The sequence below is a fragment of the Cetorhinus maximus genome, chromosome 13 (assembly GCF_964194155.1).
Source record: "Cetorhinus maximus chromosome 13, sCetMax3.hap1.1, whole genome shotgun sequence".
In the NCBI taxonomy this organism is placed as follows: Eukaryota; Metazoa; Chordata; class Chondrichthyes; order Lamniformes; family Cetorhinidae; genus Cetorhinus; species Cetorhinus maximus.
In genome coordinates this window covers 21,429,462-21,451,752 of record NC_135891.1, presented here as the reverse complement: position 1 = coordinate 21,451,752, position 22,291 = coordinate 21,429,462, and the positions used below count along the sequence as shown (strand labels likewise).

The window sequence follows — 22,291 nt, the reverse complement described above, 5'->3', positions numbered from 1 at the left end:
AGGCAGTGACTGTGTCTTTTAGGAACTTACCTTGATTTGATGGTGGGCTAATAGGGAAGACTGATTTAAATATGGAGTACACACAGTGGCAGAAGTGTGTACTGCTTGCAGCCATATCTAAAATTGTGCATCTGGCTGTTACCTTTGCTGTGATTGATGCATAATCTGACCCCATGTCCTCTCGGGATGGTTCTTGATGTTTCTGATACTGGCTGTGCCGTTTTGAAAAGCTGCCTTCTGTGCTGGAATTCCCTCATTAACTCTTCGTTGCAACTGTTTCGCTGGCCACCTTTTGCCTTTCCTGCCACAATATTCTCTCCTCCACTGCTTAGAATTGTGAATAGCTTCTAATATTGAGTGTATTTTAGCTCAAACTGTAAGTTTAAAGATTGAGACTCACCATCTGCTCACCTAATCCTAATCCTACCAGCTGCTTTGCACCATTTTCTTTCCTGGCCCCCTTGGAACTTGACATTCTAAATGTTTCCCTCTTCTTGGTTCCTGTCCCTTTCCTCTTACAATGCAAGCAATTGCTTCCATGATTATGCTGTGCCACTCAAACATTTGAAATTGAAGGAAATCTGATCCAACCTGAGTTTACCTTGGCCACACTGAAACTTCCCCACCTGCCTATACTTTCTACCGACTGTGTTGCCCAAACTATTGATAGTGGTTGCATAGACCTTATCATCAAATCACCTCTTGGTGTCTCATCCTACACCTTTGGCACCTTCTCCTTGCTCCACATCTCTCTCCTACTTGAAAATGCTATTGTCCACAGCCCCACATCCCATCCTGCTGTGTCCCAAGTTTCTCCCAAGATATCCTCCTTCCTTTCCTCTTGTTCTGAGCAACTTGTCATCATCTGAGATTTCCATCTCCATCTCAAATCACCTTGCCTTCTCTGATGCCACTGCCCTCCTGTCCATCTTCAGTTTCTCCACATAAACTCTCTACCCATTTTTTCATGGCCACCCTCTTGACCTTGCAATGTCACAGCCTCTCTCCTACCGTAATATCATTCACAGAAAAATGACACTTCTGACCACTCACCTTGTATTCCCCACTACCCATATCCTCCTTTCCAACCCCACTTTATCCTGTAACCGTCTCTTGGATGTCCTCTAAATCACTTAGTTGGTAGCTTAAAAGTACAACTACACAGCATTTAGCCTTCGATTCACAACAGTACTTCTGCAACTGGCAGTCTGCTCAAACATCCTGTCATCTCCAATTTTGATGCTCTTGTCCCCTGTTGAACCATTATTTTCTCCCATCCTGTTATGTCCTTACATATCCTTCATCTTGGCATCTTATGGTCCAAAGTCACCCATCTCCAGATCTCCATGGGCCATATTAAACATCACCTGGCATTACTTTACTCTGCCAAAATTGTTCCCAACTCCATGACCATCTGGAAAGCAAAGTTAACCCCTACTTTGTTTCTTCATTATTGACTGCCTTTCAAAATCGCTCTCCCCCGCTCCCTCCCTCTACGTAAGAAATAGGAGCAGGAGTAGGCCATATGGCCCGTCAAACTTGCTCCGCCGTTCATTACGATCGTGGCTGATATTCAGCTTTGACTCCGCTTTTACACCCACTTCTCAAATCCCTTGATTCTCTGAGAGACCAAAGATCTATCCATCCTAGCCTTAAACATATTCAGTGATGGCGCATCCACAGCCATCTGGAGTAGAGAATTCCAAATAATCACAATCCTTTGAGTGAAGAAATTTCTCCACATCTCCTACGTGATCGGCCCCTTATCCTGAGATTGTTCTAGATTCCCTAGTCGGGGAAACAACCTCTGTGTCTATCCTATCAAGCCCCTTTAGAATTTTGTATGTATGTTTCAATGAGATCATCTCTCATTCTTCTTAACTCCAGAGAATATAGACCCAACAGCCTCTCGACAAAGGACAACCCTCTCATATCAGAGACCAATCAAGTGAACCTTTGCTGTACTGCCTCCAAATCAAGTATATCTTTCCTTAAATATGGAGACCAGAACTCCATGCAGTACTCCAGATGTGGGCTCATAATAGCTCTGTACAACTGTAGTAAGATTTACTTTATTCTTGTACTCCAATCCCCTTGTCATTTGCCTTCCTAATTGCTTGCTGTAACTGCATGCTAACTTTATGTTCCTTGTATGAGTATACCCAAAACCCCCTGAACAACATTTATAAGTTTCATGCCTTTGAAAAAATGCCCTGCTTTAATATTCTTCTGACCAAAATGAATAGCCTCACACTTGCCCACATTATAGTTCATCCGCCACTTTGTTGCCCACTCACTTAACCTGTCTATATCTCTTTGCAGCCTCTTTATGACCTCCTCACAGCTTGCATTCGCACCTAGTTTTGTATCATCAAACTTGGTACTCTCTGCAGTTAATTCCTTTAATATCCTAGATGCAATCCATCAGGTCTGAGTGACTTATTGGCCTTTAGCCCTATTACTTTCCCTAGTACTTTTTCTCTAGTGATAGTTATTGTATTTATTTCTTCCACCCCCCTGCTTTTGCCCCATTGCCCCATGATTATTTAGTATTTTTGGTATGCTGTTAGTGGTTTCTACCATGAAGACTGATACAAAGTATTTATTCAACTCCTCTGCCATTTCCTGGTTCCCCATTATTATTTCCCCAGCCTCATTCTCTAAGGGGCCTATATTGGCTTTGGCCTCTCTCTTCCTTTTTATATATTTAAAGAAGCTCTTACTGTCCATTTTTATATTACTTGCTAGTTTACCCTCAGTTTATTTTCTCCCTCTTTATTATTTTTTTGGTCATCCTCTGTTGGTTTTTAAAATTTTCCCAATCCTCTAGCTTACCACTAATCTTTGCCACATTGTATGTTTTTTCTTTCACTTTGATACTATCCTTAACTCCCTTGGTTAACCATGGTTGGCTTATCCCCTTCCTACAATCCTTTTTCCTCACTGGGATATACCTTTGTTGTGAGTCATGAACTATTTTTTTAAACATCTGCCATTGTTCATCAACCACCTTTTCTGCTAAACTGCTTTCCCAGTTCACTCCAGCCAGCTCTGCCCTCATTCCTTTGTAATTACCCTTATTTAAGTTTAGCACAGTTGCTTCCGAACTAAGTTTCTCACTCTCAAACTGAATGCTGAATTCCACCACGTTATGGTCATTGTTTTCTAGGGGATCTTTTACTCTGAGATCACTTATTAAACCTGCCTCATTACATATTACCAAATCAAAATAACCTGATGCCTGGTTGGATTCACAACATATTCTAGGAAACAGTCCCGAATACACTCTGAATTCTTGCTCACGGCTACCTCTACCAATTTGATTTTCCCAATCTACGTGAAGATTAAAGCCACCCATGATTAATATACTGCCTTTTTTACATGCCCTCGTTATCTCCTGATTTATTCTCTGTCCTACAGCATAGCTACTGTTAAGGGGCCTATAGACTACTCCCACCAGTGTCATCTTCCCCTTGTTATTTCTTACCTCCACCCATATGGATTCCACATCTTCCAATCCAAGATCATTTCTTGCTATCGTACTTATTCTGTCTCCTACTAACAAAGCTACCCCACCACCCTTTCCTTCCTGCTTGTCCTTTCGAAAGGGCACATACCCCTGAATATTTAGTTCCCAGTTTTGATCCTGTAACCACGTCTCCGTAATGGCTATAAGATCATACCCATTAACCTCTATTTGTGCTGTTAATTCATTTATTTTGTTCCGAATACCACGTGCGCTTAAGTAAAGAGCCATTAATTTTGCCTTTTTCCCATTTTCTCCTCCTTTGACCCTATTTATTACTGTTTTTTTAATGTTTGTACACTCTGCCCCTTCCTGTCACACTCTGGGTATCATTACCCAAGTAGTTTCCCTGCAATGCCGCCAAAGCCTTTTGTTTTGAAAGCCTACTTATCGCCTCTCAAGAACCCTACCTCCTCTATTTCGTGTAAAGCCCTCTCTACTGCCCTAGTTATTCGATTCGCCAGGACACTGGTCCCAGCATGGTTCAAGTGAAGCCCGACCCACCGGAACAGCTCCAAGTACTGATGTCAGCGCCCCATGAACTGAAACCCATTCTTCCCACACCAATCTTTGTGCCATGCATTTAACTCCTTGACTTTATTTACCCTATGCCAGTTTGCCCGTGGTTCAGGTAGTAATCCCGAGATTATTACCTTGGAGGTTCTGTTTTTTAATGTAGCTCCTAACTGTTCAAATTCTTTCAGCAGAACCTCCCTTCTAGTCCTATCAGAGTCATCAGTACCAACATGGACAATGACGACTGGATCCCTCCCCTCCCACTCCCAAGTTCCTCTCCAGCCCTGAGCAGATATCCTTAACCCTGGCCCCAGGCAGGCAACACAGCCTTCGGGGATTTGTCAGATGCTAGTCTCAGATTTCTCCAGTACTTTTTCTCTGCTGATACTAATTACCTTAATTTTCTCAACCTTATTAGATACTAGGTTACCATCTATTCCTGGGGTGTTGTTTGTGTCTTCTCTTGTGAAAGCAGAAACAAAATATTTGTTCAATATCTCTGCCATTTCCTCATTCCCTATGATAATTTCTCCATTCTCTGCTTCTAAGGGACCAATGTTTACTTTAGCTACTCTCCTTTTTAAACTTGTAAAAGCTCTTACAATCTGTTCTTATATTCCTTGCTCATTTATTCTATTTTCCTTTTTTTTCCCCCTCACTTTGAGAAGCTTATTGACTTCTTTGTCACTAAATTTGGGATAATCCATTCAGCAGCCACAGCTGCCTTCCCCATTGCTACCAAGTTGAATCTTTGTAGGCTCTCACCTGCCTTAGACATAATCCTGTGTCTTTCTGTAGTTTCTCTTGTTCCCTGCAAGCTCATTTTGTTCACAAGGCTCAACTCCCGTGATCCTACTCCCGCCAAAGTGCTAACTACCCAACTTTGCTCCCTGGCTGTCTTGTAAGTTGACATTGTAAATGTTTCCCTATCCTCGGTTCTGGTCCCTTTTCCCTTTCAAAACAGCCATAATTTCCCTACCCCTCCCCACCCTCGAACAGAAAAATCTCAGACTTGACCACTGTGTCCTTGCAAACTACTGTTCCATCTGAAACCCCCCCCTCCCTCTCCACAGTCCTCAGACATGCTGCTACTTCCGAAATCTGAACCCATCCTTCCTGCAAATCCCTGTTTGATCTCTCCAATCACTTTTTTGTCCTGCCTCAGCACTTCAATGCCTGAATGAAAGTCACATATGATATCCTTTTGTTACTGACCTTTTTTTCCCTTCTCATCGCCTTTGATAAAGCAAACCATGCCATCCTTCAACAGTGCCTCTCTCTTCATTTGTCCAGCTCTGGGGAAGCCCTTGCTTGATTCCATTCTTGCTGCGCCAATTGTAGCAAGAGTAGCAGCAGCAATGGCTTTCCTTTCTTTTGCCCTTGTACCATTGCCTCTGGAGTCCCCATGGATCTAACCTTGGCAGCCTAATCCCTATTTAAATGCCGCCCCTGGTGACATCAGAAGACTACACAGACGACACCCAGCTAAATGTCTCCCCCACCCCTTTCAACATCTTCACTACTGTCAGATTGCTTGTCTGACGCCCAGTTTTAAATTAGCTAGTTTCCTCCAGTTAAACATTTTTAAGGTCAAAATTATCCTCCCTGGCTCCCAATATGGAATCTATACCTTTTCCACGAGTTCTACCCACCTGCCTAGCTGCTGTCTCATGTTGAACCTGACTGCAGAAAAAAAATACTGCAAATGCTGGAAAATTGAAATAAAAACAACATGCTGGAAGTGGGTGAGTTCTGACAAAACGGCTTGAAACATTAACTCTATTCCGCTCTCTGCAGATCCGTGAGCATTTCTAGCATTTTCTGTTTCTAATTCAGACTGTAACCTTGGCATCTATTCGAGCCTGAACTTTAATTCTGACTTCATAACCCCTCTATCACAAAGACCAGCTCCTTCCACCTATAGCATCACCACCTCCATGCATCTTCTACTGATACTGTTGTGTGCTTTTGTCACTTTGAGGTGAGTATTCCAGGACACGAATCTGTCGGTGTTCTGCTCTTGGAAAACTCTACTACTGGTACTTTTCCTGCACCAAGTCCCACTCACTGCTGACCTTCCTCATTGCTTATCTATTTTGGCTTCTAGCCTCCCCCCAAGCCCTCCAATTTAAAATGCTCAACCTCATGGCCAGAGTTTAATGCTCTCCCCGCCACTTGGTGGGTTCAGAGGCTGGGGGGTAGGGGTTAGGGGTTGTGAAATTGCACAAATGAGATTCCCTCTAGGTTCCTGCCCACCCTGACCTTGCAGCGGTTTTACTTTGGGGTGGGCAGGGCTTTGGACAGGAAGCCTGCCCTCACCCCAAACGTTCACTCATTCCATCGATGCACAGTAGCAGCAGTGTGTACCATCCAGAAGATGCTCGCAGGAATTCACTAAAGCTCCTTCAACAGCACCTTCCAAATCCATGACCGCTACCATCTAGGAGGACAAGGGCAGCATATAGATGGGAACACCACCACCTGGAAGTTCCCCTCCAAGTCACTCACCATCCCGACTTGGAAATATATCGCCGTGGCTTCACTGTCACTGGGTCAATCTTGGAACTCCCTACAACACTGTGGGTGTACCTACACCACATGGACTGCAGCAGTTCAAGGCAGCAGCTCACTACCACCTTCTCAAGGGCAACTAGGGATGGGCAATAAATGCTGGTCCAGCCAGCGAAGCCCACATCACGTGAATGATTTTTTTAAAAATGGAGGCACCTAAGTGGCCAATAAAGGGCCGTTTCCCACCCAGCCTTGCAGTGGGGGGATGCTGTGGATGGAAGGCAGAAATGAAGAAAGGTCGATCTTGGCCTGGAGGTGGGCGGTGGAGGGGCCTCCGGACCTCCCTTCTCCGTCCCTCTCCCTGGCCTATCCCCCAAGACCCTGATTGTGCCCCTCGCGAACCAGCCCCGGCTCCCCATAGGCCGTCCCTAACCTCCCCGCCCTGGGACCTCTGACAGTTACCTGGGACTTAGGCTTTGGCAGCTCGGTGCACCTCTTCTGGCCATTGCTGGAAGAACAGGAGAGCTGCTGGCCAATCTGATTGACTGGCAGCTCTCCAAGGCAGGACTTTTTGAGGTGTCAGCTGTGGCTCAGTTCATAGCACCCTCGCCTTTGAATCAGAGGGTTGTGGGTTCATGTCCCACTCCCGGAAACCAAGAACTGTGATTGTACTCGAAAGAGTTGCAGTCTGTGACTGTTGATAACTCGAAAGAGTTTCCTCCAACTGAGGGGTGGTAGACCCGCCTTATGCCAATCAACATGCATTAGAGCGTAAAATGGCAGCAGGGCTCTCTAAGTCGATGTGTTCCATGTTGACTCAGCCCCCTCTATCCTAAAAATTCAGCCCTTGTTTCAGTTCGTTCAAAGCCACACATTCCCCTATCTCAGCCTCCATCCTGTAAAACTGGTCATGTCAGATAATGGTTGCATCTGTGCAGACCTTACTATTAGGATTTGTAGCCCTCAAATCCGCAACTGAAATGTAACCTTGCTGTGACAGCATAAGATTTTAAACCTTTTATTTCTCCTGCTGGACTCATAAGCCCTCTGATTCTTGGATTATTGTGGTTTAATGCCTCTCCTTACTTGAGCTGAATAGCTCATTTCCTGGCTATATGGTGACTTGCATGCAAGAGCTGAGTAAGAGTAAATGCCATTGTTATTGCTCACTGACTGCGTTCTTGTTCAGGCACCAAACTTGTTCAGAAGACCATTAGCCAAGTAATGCTTTCAATACAGGAATGGTAGCAATTAGAATATCGTCGAGCATCGCAAGTCCATTCATGGCTATGTACCTTCTGTACTTTATACTGTTCTGTGATATCTTGTACATACAATTATTGAGATGGAATCCAATTTTCTTTCTCTTGACATAGCTTAAATCATTTCAGGTTGCTCTCTGATTAGTCATTGGGGCTTATGTGGTTTTAGATATGTTGCAGAAAAATCACTGTCTCCTGCTAGGGAATTCTAGCATCATTGTGGGTTCTCTCTTCATTTATTTTATTGGTTACCATGCATCAGCTCAACCGATGGGTGGTTGGTAAAATATGTATTTGACTCATTCTATCTGTATATGAATTTTATTCAATAATGGTAATGTACACTTAGTGCAAACATGCATATGGCAACCCAGAAATTTTCATTTTTCTCAGGCAGTATCATTCTTCTTGTTTAATGCAGACTGTTTGACTGCGGTAGATATCACAGTTTAACCTCCCTCCTTGTCCATACTTGTCCACAGCTGTGTTTGCACAGTGATTGGGAGCAGGAATCCCGAGGCGTTCTCTTCCTCCTCCTTCTCCACAGCTACAAACTTGAGCTGGATTCATTTACCAAAACCAGAAACTGGAAATCTGAAATAATGCAAGATGCTGGAAACACACTTTGGCTTCAGGGAGGAGAGAGAAGAGCATGCACCCTTTGTCAAAATTGAAAGATCTCTCAACTAAGCAACATTTAAAGAGGTCTGAAGAATTTGTATCCAAAATAGGAATTCTGCCTGTTCCATTGAATGTTTCCAGTGCTTTCTGATATTTTGATTTCCAGTAATTTGCTTTCTGAGCATTTAAAACAAAGCAGAATTAAGGGAAGGAGAGAGCATGTGCATGAAAAAATAAATACTTTTTTAAGTGTTTTAGTGGAAAACAGGAAATGGCAGAAGACAGTGGGAGGTATAATGAGGAAAAATCTAAGACAAAAATGTGTGAATAGCTGAAGTATGTGGAGGATGAGGCAGATAAAAATATAATCTCAAAAAACTAGCAAAATAGAGCAGGTTGCAGCAGTTTAGAGGAATCAAAGAGATTGACTCGATGGTTGCAGCCCACCTCATCAGCATGGAGGGTCCCCACCCCAAGTGCCAAATTGTTCTTGCTACTGCCTCACACCCCCACCCATCAATAGCCAGCATTTTACCTTACTAGCCACTGGGAACCATCTTAAATGGTGAACATTGTACTTAGAATCTCAGTATCCAAAGTACTGTGCTACTAGTTCTGTAGAATAAGAAGCAAAGTTCATAAATGTTTTTTACTGCAACTCTTTAGAAAGGGAGACAACATCTACTATGGTGTGATCCCTCTGCAGACTTGACACTTCACTTTAGAAGTAAATACCACTTTCTATCCTCTCTTTTCCTTTATATGTACAGTACTTGGGAACCGACTAGAAATGGGTATGTCAGGGAAACTGGGCAGCTTGTATTTTAACAGTAAGCTCTATAAGGGATATTCTTTGCATCATAAACACTCACTTTGTACAGTATGCATCTATGCTTCCACAGATGTTAATTTGTGGCCTCAGAAAATGTACTTAATTGCAAATTATCCAAAGTTTGGTGTGACTGTGTTGTTTAAATTCTAAAATTAAACCAGATAAATGATGAACAATTTTGGTCTGACGTTAAATTTCCACCAGGGTTTCTTCTCTTAATGGTTGATTGGTTGATTCTCGAGTCTGGTCTGTGTCATTTTAAAAAAAAACAACTTTTCTCCAAAAAATAAAATATTTAGAAAATGTGCATCTTTGTGTACTTTTGATTTTGACAAAAATGGTGAGGTTCACTTTTTTACAATTTTTTTTTGGCGGTGGGTGGGGTGGCATCTTTAAGTGTTCAACATAACACCGCCTACTCACTGTATGACCCCCAAAATTACTGGATTTTGATAGGCAGGTGGAATCTTCTCAGCGTGCATAAAACTTATGTTTCATTTATGGCTTGCAGACCAAAAACTATTTCTGATATATTATTACATTTTTTAAAAAAATTATCTGTTGTTACGATCCCAACCAAGGAGAGAAATCATTGGCCCTGGTGCTTCTCCTTTCTGGGCCCCTTATTCCCTACCCCTCACCCTCAATCATGCATGATATTTTTTTTCTGCTTGAAGATCCACTAATCAATTGCCCATTGTTGGCAACTGGTTACATATATCATCCAATTATATATGTAGCATGGGTCATTAATTTAAGAGCAACAACGATATAATGCATTGTTAGTTTGTGTGTCCCTTATAAGTGATCCCATTATGCTTATTAAATAAACCAGAGAGTACAAATTTTACTTTAACAGCATCATGCAATATTGTTAATCGACAGGAAAATATCCCATTAGTTATTTATAACACTGTGCAGATGATAACACTGATTTTGGTGACTGCCTCAGCCTTCATTAACATGTTCTGCACATTGCACCATATGGACATGGTTACCATAAATTAATATTTGGGAGAAAGATTCAATACACTCAACCCAGATAAACTGCAAAAGATCTTTTCCATTCTGTGGAAGCAGAATAAGACTTTTTCTGTCCTGCCTGGATGCATGACATTATTCAATATAATTATTTCATACAACGGGTGTAATTGGATTCTACTTTATCAGTAATCTCACAGGATAGGAAAATCAAGTGACTCCTGAGCTCCAGAGTGGAATGACTGAACAACATAGGTATTCATTGTCGGTGAGAAACGTTGGCGCCCTCGGGTGTCTCTGTGCTGCATAACTTTTAAGAGGTCAGAGGATAAAGACTGAATGAATGATTCACCATTGTAATCTGTGTTTTCTTGATCAAGTCTGAAGACTCTGCTGATTGCTGCTTCTCACTACAATGCATTTTCAGTATCTACTATGCAGCATAACTTTGTCATGATAATTCAGTACCTCAAAAAAACTCATAAAAGCACCAATATAGGGTGGAATAGTAGGTGAGTAGACAAAAGGGCAAGATTGAAGTTGATAGAAAAGACTCTTGAGAATTATGTGCTGTGTAAAACAGATTAACTATGAGCCTATTAATGCACTCCTGCCCTGGCAATTTCACTCCACAAAGTCTGTTCACAGTAAATTTCCATTAGCAACAAAATAAACAGAACTCCAGCCATGATTCTGCCCTCTGTTTGCAAGATAATTATGGATGACAAAGGCCATATAGACTAGCTCATCTCATCCATCCAAATGACATAGGAAATAGGAGCGAGAGTAAGCCATTTGGTAACTCAAGCCTGCCCTGCCACTTGATAACATTGCCTACATTATACCAGTGACTACAACTCAAAAGTACTTAATTGGCTGTAAAGTGATTTGGGACATCATGAAAGGTACTGTATAAATGTAGGTTTTATCTTTCTTTCATTACACCTGCATGCTGTAAGCAGAGTGACTGTAGCAATGGTGAAATTGGAGGCCCAATTCTGATTCCCTAAGGATAATTATCACAGAGCAATCAACTGATGTTAAGAAAGTGGCTACAAATAAATCACTACATTTACAAAGCAATTCAACTCTGTAGCTAAAACAACCGTACCATTCTGACTTCTCTGGCGCCAGCTCATAATATACCATAAATGGCATCTGCTCCTTTTAAACAAATGACATGTCCCCAGGATTTGTCAGTCAGACATTACCAGCAGCTGAGGAAAAATGTAGATTGAAAATTTCTGAACATTTCAGAGAAGGATGATACATGGTACAAAAATTCAGTATGGCCTTAACTCAAGAACTGAATTGCTTCCCCTACCCCCCCAGGCACTTTTGTACAAATTGTGTTGTGCACTGTGAATTTAGAGGCTATCTGGGGTGAACTTAGGATGGAGTAAAGATTTGTAAAACCTTTAAGCAAAGATTTCGTTCCCAGATTTACAAGCGTAATAAAATGGGCAAAAATGAGTCAACACCCTGTTGCCATCACCCTGTTGTCATCATTCTTGGTTTTTATTTTCTTACATTTATTCTCATGAGGCCCAAGATTCTCAAGCCTCTGGTACATGAACACAACATGTCATCAAAATTATGTCTACTTTAGGGAGTAATGAAAATTTGGACTGCTTTTTATATGCGGGTTTAAATTCAAAACAAAATTCTGAGAAGTGTGCAGTATTTAATTGTGTGGTACAAAACCTTAAAAGTCGCCTTCCCACCCTCACGCCCCACATTCCCCCACTCCTCACCCCACCACCCATGCCAGCACCCCACGCACCCCCCCCCCTCCCCCCCCCCCCCCCCCCCCCCAATCCCTTCATACAGCATCAAATTAGCTCTAAAATGATTAAAAGGACTTACCATTTTTCAAGTGGATATTCAACTGCAAGCTCTCACCTAACTGTAGCTGTGAATAAGAACTGCTGCTGCTGACCTTTGGACAGCTTCATGGTTTTCTGGTGGGCTTTTCAAAAAAAAAATTGCAACCATGAAGCTGCCCGAATGTCAGAAGCAGCAGCAGTTTCTATTCACAGCTACTGTTGGTGAAGGTGACCTGAAAGACCAGTTTTTTAAAAAATCGGAACCATCAGGCTGACTGTTCCGATTTTTTTTAAAGCCGTTTTTTCAGGTCTGCTGCTCAGTCTAGACTCCTTTTTAAATACAGCCCGAGCCTGCCTCTGGCCCCTGGTGTTTGGCATCATCTGCGACCCCTCACCTGGGTCCTGGTTACAATCAGGTGAAAAGAGGGAGATTGGCTCCCTTTTCCCACGTCTCATTTGACTCATGATGGAAAAAGTGTGCTTGCTAACTCAGTGAGTGTTTCAGGACTGTGACTGTAAAAGACACACACACACACACACACACACACACACACACAAACAGGTTTTCTTGTAAGCTTTTTTTAAAAGAAAAGAAAATAGTGTTTATTGTACTTAACACCCAATCAAATAAAAATCATAAAGCTCCAATTCTCTCGCATGCATGCATTCAAGAGTATATACACACACACACACACACACACACAAGCATTACAAAGTGGGAAAATAGATTAAACAGCTTTTAAAAATCCAAAAAAAAGGACGTTCTACATGGATTTGGTAGATAGATACTTTGGATGATTTCAAACTGGGCCCAGTGGTCTTTCCAAGTTCTGCGATGGGACAACTTAAAGACGTTGATGGACAGTTTCTATTTGGTCTTCTGGAGCCAGCAGCTGCTGGGTTGATTCCCAAAACACTGCTTATGGTATGTGGACAGTCAAACAACAAGCAGGGCTTAGGTTTTCAGGCTGGATGGAGAGAGCATCCACTCAGCGTTCTGCTCCTTGTGTTCTCTGCTTTTTCTGTTCTTAGAGCTGAAGAAAAGCAGTTTCTCAAATGCAAAGGTTTGGCTCATCACAGGATTCCCTCTCACCAACTGACCAATTACCCAAACATGGTCATAGCAAGTTGATTCCAGGTCCATGGTTTAGACATGATTAGAGTATGGCTGGACACCATAATCAGCCAAGATCCATTGCCAAAGTGATTGTGTCTAATCACAATTGCTCCACACCCAGTTGAATGCACGGGTGACTGGCTGTTTTGTAAGTGGTTCCGAGATGGGGTCATTCGCATTCCTCAAAATTGATTGTCTTTGGGCTCTTGTAGACATTCTGACTCCAATTTAATGGCTTTGGAATTTGTAAGCCCAGGTATGCAAATGTTCAGTTACCTTGGAAGCTGCTTTTTTAAGTCACTGAAATGCTGTTGTTCAGTCTTCTAAAACTCAACCGGTGGCTTTAGCCCAATAAATACATTTATTTTCGATGTAAAGCATAGCTTTATAATACTATGTTAAATATGCTTATATAAATGCAAGTTGTTGGCATGCATACAAATTAAGCCTACAGAAATCTTGCTGTGCATTTGTCCTTTTTAAAATGAATCAAATAACTAAGTACAGAAACCTACAAAAATAAGTGATAATTTCAGAACTGTTGAAGTCTTGTTAAAAATATTTGCTTACATTTGAATGAGATATAAAAGTTTGTGATGTCAAAGTTGGTTTTTGTTTACTACTATACCAAATTATTTGAAAATTTGGGTGGAGTCCCAGCTGTTGCTTTGTGTATAAAATCTATCTGCAGGGTAATACGCTTCTGTCATCAGAGCTTAACATGATACACTTTCAATTTTTGGATTTGAAACAGTGGTGAAATATAGTCAGGCGTTAGCCTGAGCTCAGTGGTAGCACTACCTCTTCTGAATCAGTCGAGTCCATAGTCCTACCTGACACTTCAGTTCACTACTGAGGGACTTTTGCACTGTTGGAGGTGCTGCCTTTTAGATGAAACATTAAACTGAGCACCATTTTGCCTCTCACATGGATCCAAAGTATCCTATGGCACTATTCAAAGAAGAGCATGATAGTTTTCCCAATGTCCTGGCCAACATCCGGTCTTTTATTTCATTGCTGTTTTAACAATATTGCTGTGCTTCCTAAATAACAACAGTGATTACACTTTAGCAGTAGCTATAAAGTGCTTTGGGAACTCCGGAGGTTGTGAAATGTGCTGTATAAATGTGAATTCTATAAGTAATTGCAGTCAGAAAAAAATCGTAAATTTGTTAGAGATGCAGACTGCTGACATTGTAAACTGTCTGATTGTAATGTTATTTATCCCAAAACTGAATGGTAGTTACATGCTGGTAATTTTTGAAATGTCATTTTCAAACACGTTCTAAATACTGAAAATGCAGTATAAATTATGAATACACACACCATATTTTGCAATAGAAATGACAGTGAAGTCTATAAGCATTCACCATTATTAAGGAGCAAATTGAACAGCTTCTGGTGCTCGCACATGCGTCGTGCAAAGTTGATATCCGGATGCTGGTGTGAAAGTTGCTCGGCTCCTTCTGGCTCTAACAGCATCTCACTGAGAGACTTGGTATTCACATACATAGAAGAATGCAAATTTACAGTACTTACCACCTGAAACACCAATAAAAGTTTAGGGGTTATCCATTCAATTGTAAGTATTTTTTTATGTTCCTTAATAGTGGTGAACACTTAGTCTTCACTGTTATAATTATTGCAAAATATGGTCTGTGTGTACTATTAAAAAAAAATGTACCTGGAATAATGTCGAGGGTCAATTTTTAAGCTGAAGCCAATTTTAACTAGTTTAATTGGTAAACTGGATTGCTGCCCATTTATTGCATTTTAAAATTCACACTGAGGGCTGATGTGCTGAAGAGTTACTTAATTCATCACCTTACTTTTGCCTGATTTCTCCCCTCATCTCAGCTGCAGGTGCTCACCCCTTGCTGACATTTTGTTCTGAGTGCTTGATCCTTCAACGAAGTCGCTATCATCCCTTGTTGTAGATTTTGGTGCTGTTTACTTGTTTGGGCTGGCAGTGGGGATTTAGTGATTACGTAGTTGAGCTTGTTGCTCTCCTCACTTGAATCTGTATTTCTTCCATCAGGAGTTGTTGGATAGCCCTCGGGAGAAGAAACACTAAAGTGATTTTGTTTCCCCTTCCTTAGCGCTAGAGAGCTAAGTCCAATTGTAGCACTCTTGCCATACCCAAGTTGTGATCAGCTAATGGATCAAAAACTGGGGATTGAGCCAGTTACTAGATCAACTTGCTAAACCATTAATCACATTCCTTAGGTAGTCGTCATGTACTTAATTTTGAGTGGATTTTTTTTTGTTAATCCATGTGCCTTTGGTCAGTGGTATTCTGTTTTTGGGGGGGCCATTTTTCCCATCAATAAACAAAGATGAGGGACAAATGAGCAGACAACTACAGAAGTTGAAAATTATGAGACAAGGTCAGGTAAATTTGGGTTTTAAAAGCCTGACAATTTGTCAGATAAAGGAAAGACTGAGAAGCATTGAGAATTGTTGTGATTTGAGCAGATTCCAGCTCCTACTACTTATTCCCGCCCTCTTCCACGTGAGCATATGCTTATTTGTAATTGAAATGCAGACATAGGCTAGAGGTGATCTGGGATACTGGCAATGGTGCATGTGGATGGTTTTAATAGTGAGATGCACACTCAGAATAAACTTGTCATTCAACCTTGAAGGTATGGATTGTGTTTTGCTGTCCTTATCAGAAAGAAGAATTTTATAACGAGATTCAATTTAAATTTGCACTCCACACAGAATATTCTGTTGCAAGGGTCTTCAATCCATCATCAAGCTCTGGTTTGCATCTAATGTGTAGTAGGCTATGGAGCTGATTTTCTACAGAGAACATTGGGAACTTAAGTACTTCAGAAAAAAGCGAATCCAAATAAGATGAGGATAGATTTGTTGTTGTCTGCCTCTCTTCATGTGTTAAGCCCAGACTTTTAGTGTTTGGAATCTGTATGCCACAAAAACCAAGAGTGCTGCGATCAAGTCGGATATGAAGGGATGTCCATATGCCTGTGAGGTTGACTCCATAATTTGCTGCAGAGAACTTGAACCAGTGATGATTTCTCGTACCAGGCCAAGGGATATTGGTGCACATTTCCAAATTATTCCACCCCGGAAACAGCTGCCTAAAAAATTTTCGTTTTGCACACAGATAAAAACCCGGCCACAAACTTTGTGCTGAAGAGGAACTATTCTGAGTCTACTGGTAAGATATACTGTGTTTGTGATGTACGATGTAATACGTACGAGAGCCTTCAGAACTAACTTATTCTTGGCTGCAGGAATGCAGCAGGTGCATCGTCTGATAATTGGGCTTTTGAATGTGAAAATATGTTGCTTTGTAAATTAAAAACTCAAGTTTCCTTGTCCTTTTTTCTATCCACCACTCTTCCGTCTTACTTAACTGTCTCTTTGATTTCTTCCAGTTTATGCTATCTGTGTTGACTTTATTTCATTCTCTGTCCTTGCTGACTTTGTATTTTCTTCACTGGTGCCCTGTTTACACTGGAGGCTTTATTCCTGTGCAAACTGCCAAAAATGTTTCCAGTGTGAAATGGCCGTAACGGCACAGCTGTGGTGTAGCACTTTATTTTCAACCAGAATATTGGCAGTGTTGATGTTTTCTCACTGCAATAATGGAATACCTGTCTGATTGGCCCATGACGTATCTTGGAAACGTGTATTTGCATCATGATGCAGGCACATAATGCAAATTTTGATTTCTGGGCTACTCTCTGCTTGTGCATGCACCCTGTATTGTGTTACGCTGCTATGATGTGATGTTAAGGAAATAGTTCTGCTTTTTGCCTGGATAAAATTGGTACAATTTAATTAATAAATGCAGCTTCAGCATCAAGCAAAGTGTTCTACAACAAGTCAATCCGAAATGTTTTTATAGCATTTCACTTGGTGTATTTTCGGACACAGTTTAGTATATAGAATCATCTACCTCACTAGTTTTATCGTACTGTCTGCTTGGGGAACAGAGCACAGTTATGTGCAGTTGAAGCAGCAAGATAAAGATTATCTGTACTTCAACATTTCCTACTCAAAAAGTCCAAAAAGGTGGTATTTGCATTGGAAGAAAGAGGATTTTTCTGAAGTGTTTTGTTGCGGGAAGTGTTAAAACTAGTCTGTCTGCTGCATCTATGTGCAAGTGCACTAGTTCACTGTCAGTTTGTTTATGAACTGTACGTATACATAACTACGTTATACATGTGTGTAATTTGACTCCAGTTTCACTAAGTGTTTCAATGGCAGTAGAGGACATCCTATTGTGTGTACTTTCTGTATCTGCAATAACTGATGTACTGAATTCTGCTAAATATTTACTAAACCTGCTGGCTTTCTCATTCGGATAATTATTGTGTTCAGTAAATATAATTCAGTGTTGCACATGCACTGTAAACGTCATGTGTTGGATTTTTATTTTATATTAACTGAATTTTATGGTGGAGTTGCATTTTTAGTTTCTTCGTTTAACCTTATTCCAGTAGCTTGCTTGTGTTTTTTTCAAAAAAAATGTTTGTTCAACATCTATTTTGTTTTCAAATTGATACTGTTCTCAGTGTTACTGGTTGTACTGTCAGTCAGAAATTTAAAATGAAATTATTGTTGCCTTTCCTGTCACCATCCAATTTAAGTCAAAAATTCATGCTTGGAAGTTAACAAACTTGCTGTTACAGACTGAGGTTGTGCAGATGACTTAAGAATTGTTGATATATAATGTGTAAGTACTTAACAGCACAGTTAAATGTATACTTGGACTTAATTGTGTTTAGTGGCTACTTATCCTAGACCCAGCCAGCAGTTAACTGAATTAAGTGGGAATTGACCTTCTATATTGTATTCATCTTTGTATTGTGTGTTGTTACTCAGTGGAGCCATTCTGGATTACGGCCACAGGAGCATGCCTTTCAATTCCAAGAACCTATTTCAATTGACGTAGCATCTACAACCTTTTGGTGGAAGAGAATTTCATATTTCTACTATACTTCATTTGAAAATGCCCCTCCTATTTTCTCAACTCAATAGCCTAATTCTAATTTTTAAGATTATTCTCATGTTGTGGATTTTTCCATCAGAGGAAACAGCATCTCCGTATGTACTCGATTGTCACTTAACCATATGCAATGGCCTAGCAAGTCATTCAGTTATATCAAACTGTTACAAAGCCTAAAAGGAATGAAACCGGATAGACCACCTGGCATCGATCTAGGCATTGGAAACGACAATGGCACACCCAGCCCTGTCCATCCTGCAAAGTCCTCCTTACTAACATTTGGGGACTTTTGCCAAAATTGGGAGAGCTGTCCCACAGACTAACCAAGCAACAGCCTGACATAGTCATAGGAATTATACCTTATAGACAATGCGCCAGACACCACCATCGCCATCCCTGGGTATGTCCTGCTCCACTGACCGGACGGACCACCAGAAGTGGTGGCACTGTGGTAGTGGTATACAGTCGGGTGGAAATTGCCCTCGGAATCCTTGACCTTGACACCGGACCCCATGAAGTCTCATGGCAACAGGTCAAACATGGGCAAGGAAACCTCCTGCTGATTACCACCTCCCATTCCCCCTCAGCTGATGAATCAGTACTCCTCCATGTTGAGCACCACTTGCAGGAAGCACTGAGGGTGACAGGGCACAGAATATACTCTGGGTGGGGGACATCAATGTCCATCACCAAAAGTGGCTCAGAAGCACCACTGCTGACCAAGCTGACCGAATCCATTAGGATATAGCTGCTAGACTGGGTCTTTGGCATGTGGTGAGGGAACAAACAAGAGGGGAAAAACCTACTTGACCTCATCTTCACCAATCTACCTGTCGCAGATGCATCTATCCATGACAGTGTTGGTGGGAGTGACCACCACACAGTCCTTCCCTCCGTTGTGTTGTGTGGCACTACCATTGTGCTAATGGGATAGACTCTGAACAGATATAGCAACTCAAAACTGGGTGGTGTCTAAGAGGTGCTCTGGGCCACCAGCAGTAGCAGAAGTGTATACAACCACAATCTGTAACCTCATGGCCCGGTATATCCCACACTCTACCATTACCATCAAGCCGGGGGATCAAGTGTGGCTCAATGAAGAGTGCAGGAGGGCATTCCATGAGCAGAACCAGGCATACCTAAAAATGAGATGTCAACCTAGTGAAGCTATAGCACAGGACTACCTGCATGCCAAACAGTAGAAGCAGCATGTGATAGACATGGCTAAGCAATCTCACGACCAACAAATCGTGAGATCTAAGCTCTGCAGTCCTACCACATCCAATCGTGAATGGTGGTGGACAATTAAACAACTCGCTGGAGAAGGAGGCGCCACAAATATCCCCATCCTCAATAATGGGGGAGCCCAGCACATCAGTGCAAAAGAAAAGGCTGAAGCATTTGCAGCCATCCTCAGCCAAGAGAGAATCTCACCATCTCCCCATGACATTCAATGGCGTTACCATTGCTGAATCCCCCACTATCAACATCCTGGGGATTCCCTTTGACCAAAAGCTGAACTAGACTAGCCATATAAATACTGTGGCTAGAAGAGCGGGTCAGAGGCATGAAATTCTGAGAGTAACTCCCCAAAGCCTGCCCATGTCCCTACAAGGCACACGTCAATAGTGTGATGGAATATTCTCCGCTTGCCTGAATGAGTGCAGCTCCCACAACACTCAAGAAGCTCAACACCATCCAGGACAAAGTAGCCCACTTCGTTGGCACTCCATCTGCCACAATAAACAACTCCTTCCACCACTGCACAATGGCAGGACTTTATATCATCTACAAGATGCACTGCAGCAACTCGAGGGTCCTATGACAGCACCTTCCAAACTTGGAACCTCTACCACCTAGAAGGACAAAGGCAGTAGATGCATGAGAACACCACCACCTGCAAGTTCCCCTCCAAGCCACACACCATCCTGATTTGGGACACTGTTGCCATTCCTTCACTGTCACTGGATCAAAATCCTAGAACTCACTTCCTCACAACACTGTGGTGTTCCTACAATACATGCATTGCAGTGGTTCAAGAAACCAGTACACCACCACCACCACCGCCTCGAGAGCATTTAGTAATGGGCAATAAATGCTGGCCTAGCCAGCGGTGCCCACATCCCATGAACAATTTTTTTAAAAAACCTCTAAGGCTTAGAGGTTTTGGATGGTTCAGGTCAGTTGATTTGTCAGGCTATTTTGCCCCCAGGTTTTAGCTGTATTCTGGAATTAGCATTTATAGTGACCTGGGAAGAAGGCAATCAGTTCTCTGCCCATTATTCTGTGGATCAACTCATGGCTTTGAGGAGCTTCTGGAGAGAGTGACTATATTTGAGGAGCTGTGCAATATCTTGCCATGTATCCCTGGAAATTGCCTGGATGTTCATACAGGTTATAATCTGCACAGAAACTGACACTTGGTCCTTAGTTTATGAAAATGTGCGAATGGAGCACTTCAAAAACCACTTGGAATTATAGCTTTGTATATTATGCATAGGTATATTTCAGTATATACATATAAATGCTCCATTATGAACTTACTCGCTTTGCTGAGATCCTTGATGAGGTGGCCACCTATTTAGTTTTGCTCAGTCCCTTTAATGATGGTTATAGAGTAGTTTCACTGTATTGGTATGCTGGTATTACCCAAGTAATTATTTACACTTTTTGTGTTATGCCGATTCAACCATGTATGAAGCAAAACAAACTTTTATCCAGTTAGATTAGTTCCCTAACTGTAATATGCCTTAAATTTGGTGGTGACCTTATTTCAGTAAGTTTTTTATTGGTAATTAATTAAATTTAATTGACATTGGTTTTGTGGTGATTTGCAGCTATGGTTTAGCTACCTGTACTTGGTTTACAATACTTGCGATTTCTCACCTGACACTTTCAACAGGATTATTTTCTCATCTGTTGATATACATATAAAACATCTGTATGTAAAGAGAGCATTCTAATGTTAAGTACTTCTTCACCCTGAGGGGTACAGCTGGTATTAACAAATTTGCATCAAGGTCATACCACTAGCATTGATATAGTCCATAAAACAAAGACCTACCTGTATGTGAGTTAATACGGTAAATGCATTTTTTAATGACAGTATTATAAAACCTCCTTAAGAATAACAGCTGCCATACTGATGAAGCGGTTTCTGTTGCTATAAGTTTCATTCTTGCTCACTTACATAACTCATGCTCATCATGTCAAGGCGGCTGATACTTCATGCAAGTTGTACTGTACCTGAAATCTGATAGTCAAGATTTTTTAAAAATTCACAACAACTTTGTTTATCTTGGAGGCTCAAGTTTTAACTTTGAAATTGTAGGAACAGAAGGAAGCCATTTAGCCACTTGACCCTATTCTGCCATTCAGCTGAATTATGGCAGAACTATACCTCAAATCTATTTATTCGCATTTTCTCCATATGCTTAAAAAAACAATCGATTTCAGTCTTGAAAATTTAAATTAACCTAGCATCCACAGCCTATTGGTGGAGAGAATTCCAGATATCTACCACTTTTAGTGTGGAAAGAGGCCCCTTGTTTCACTCTTAAATGGCCTTCAAGAGTGGTTCTTTTAAGATTGTTCCCCCTTATTCTGAATTTTCCACCAGTAGAAACAGTTTCTGTATCTATCCTATCGAGGTGTTTTATTATTTTAAATCACCCCTAAACTGCCCTCACTGATCAAAATCCTGGGACCCCCCCCTAACAATGCTGTGGGTGTATCTACACCACATGGCTTGCAGCAGTTCAAGAAGGCAGCTCACCACCACCTCAAAGACAATTAGGGATGGGCAATAAATGCTGGTCTAGCCAGTGATGTCTACATCCCTTGAATGAATAAAAATAAATCTATAACCTGCACAGCTGTACCAGTATCTTCCTCTTGGGAAGGTTAGTTGGGTGAATGTGCTGTCCTTTTGTAATTTCCTGTTCCTATCTACACAATTTACTGTACCTCCTAACATGGTGTTATCTGGCCATCTACACAACTTAGTACCTCCTTACATGGTGCCATCCGCAAACTTGGATATACAACTCTCATCCAAGTCAGTATATAGTGAAAAATTGAGTCTCCAGTACCATTGTCTGGGGAATACCACTTTTCAC

At 41.5% G+C, this 22,291-nt stretch overlaps 1 protein-coding gene across 3 annotated transcripts in view; it reads left to right on the top strand.

The window, feature by feature from the left end:
• dlgap4b (discs, large (Drosophila) homolog-associated protein 4b) overlaps positions 1 to 22,291 on the top strand; it is a 251,462-nt gene that overhangs the window by 205,152 nt on the left and 24,019 nt on the right. Inside the window, exon 1 of one of the 3 annotated variants that reach the window (XM_078555088.1) lies at positions 16,323 to 16,376. The exons of the other annotated variants lie outside the window; for them this stretch is intronic. The gene's annotated coding sequence lies outside the window, so the exon portion shown is untranslated. Of the gene's footprint in view, positions 1 to 16,322; positions 16,377 to 22,291 lie in introns of those variants that run through there. 3 annotated transcript variants of the gene reach the window in all.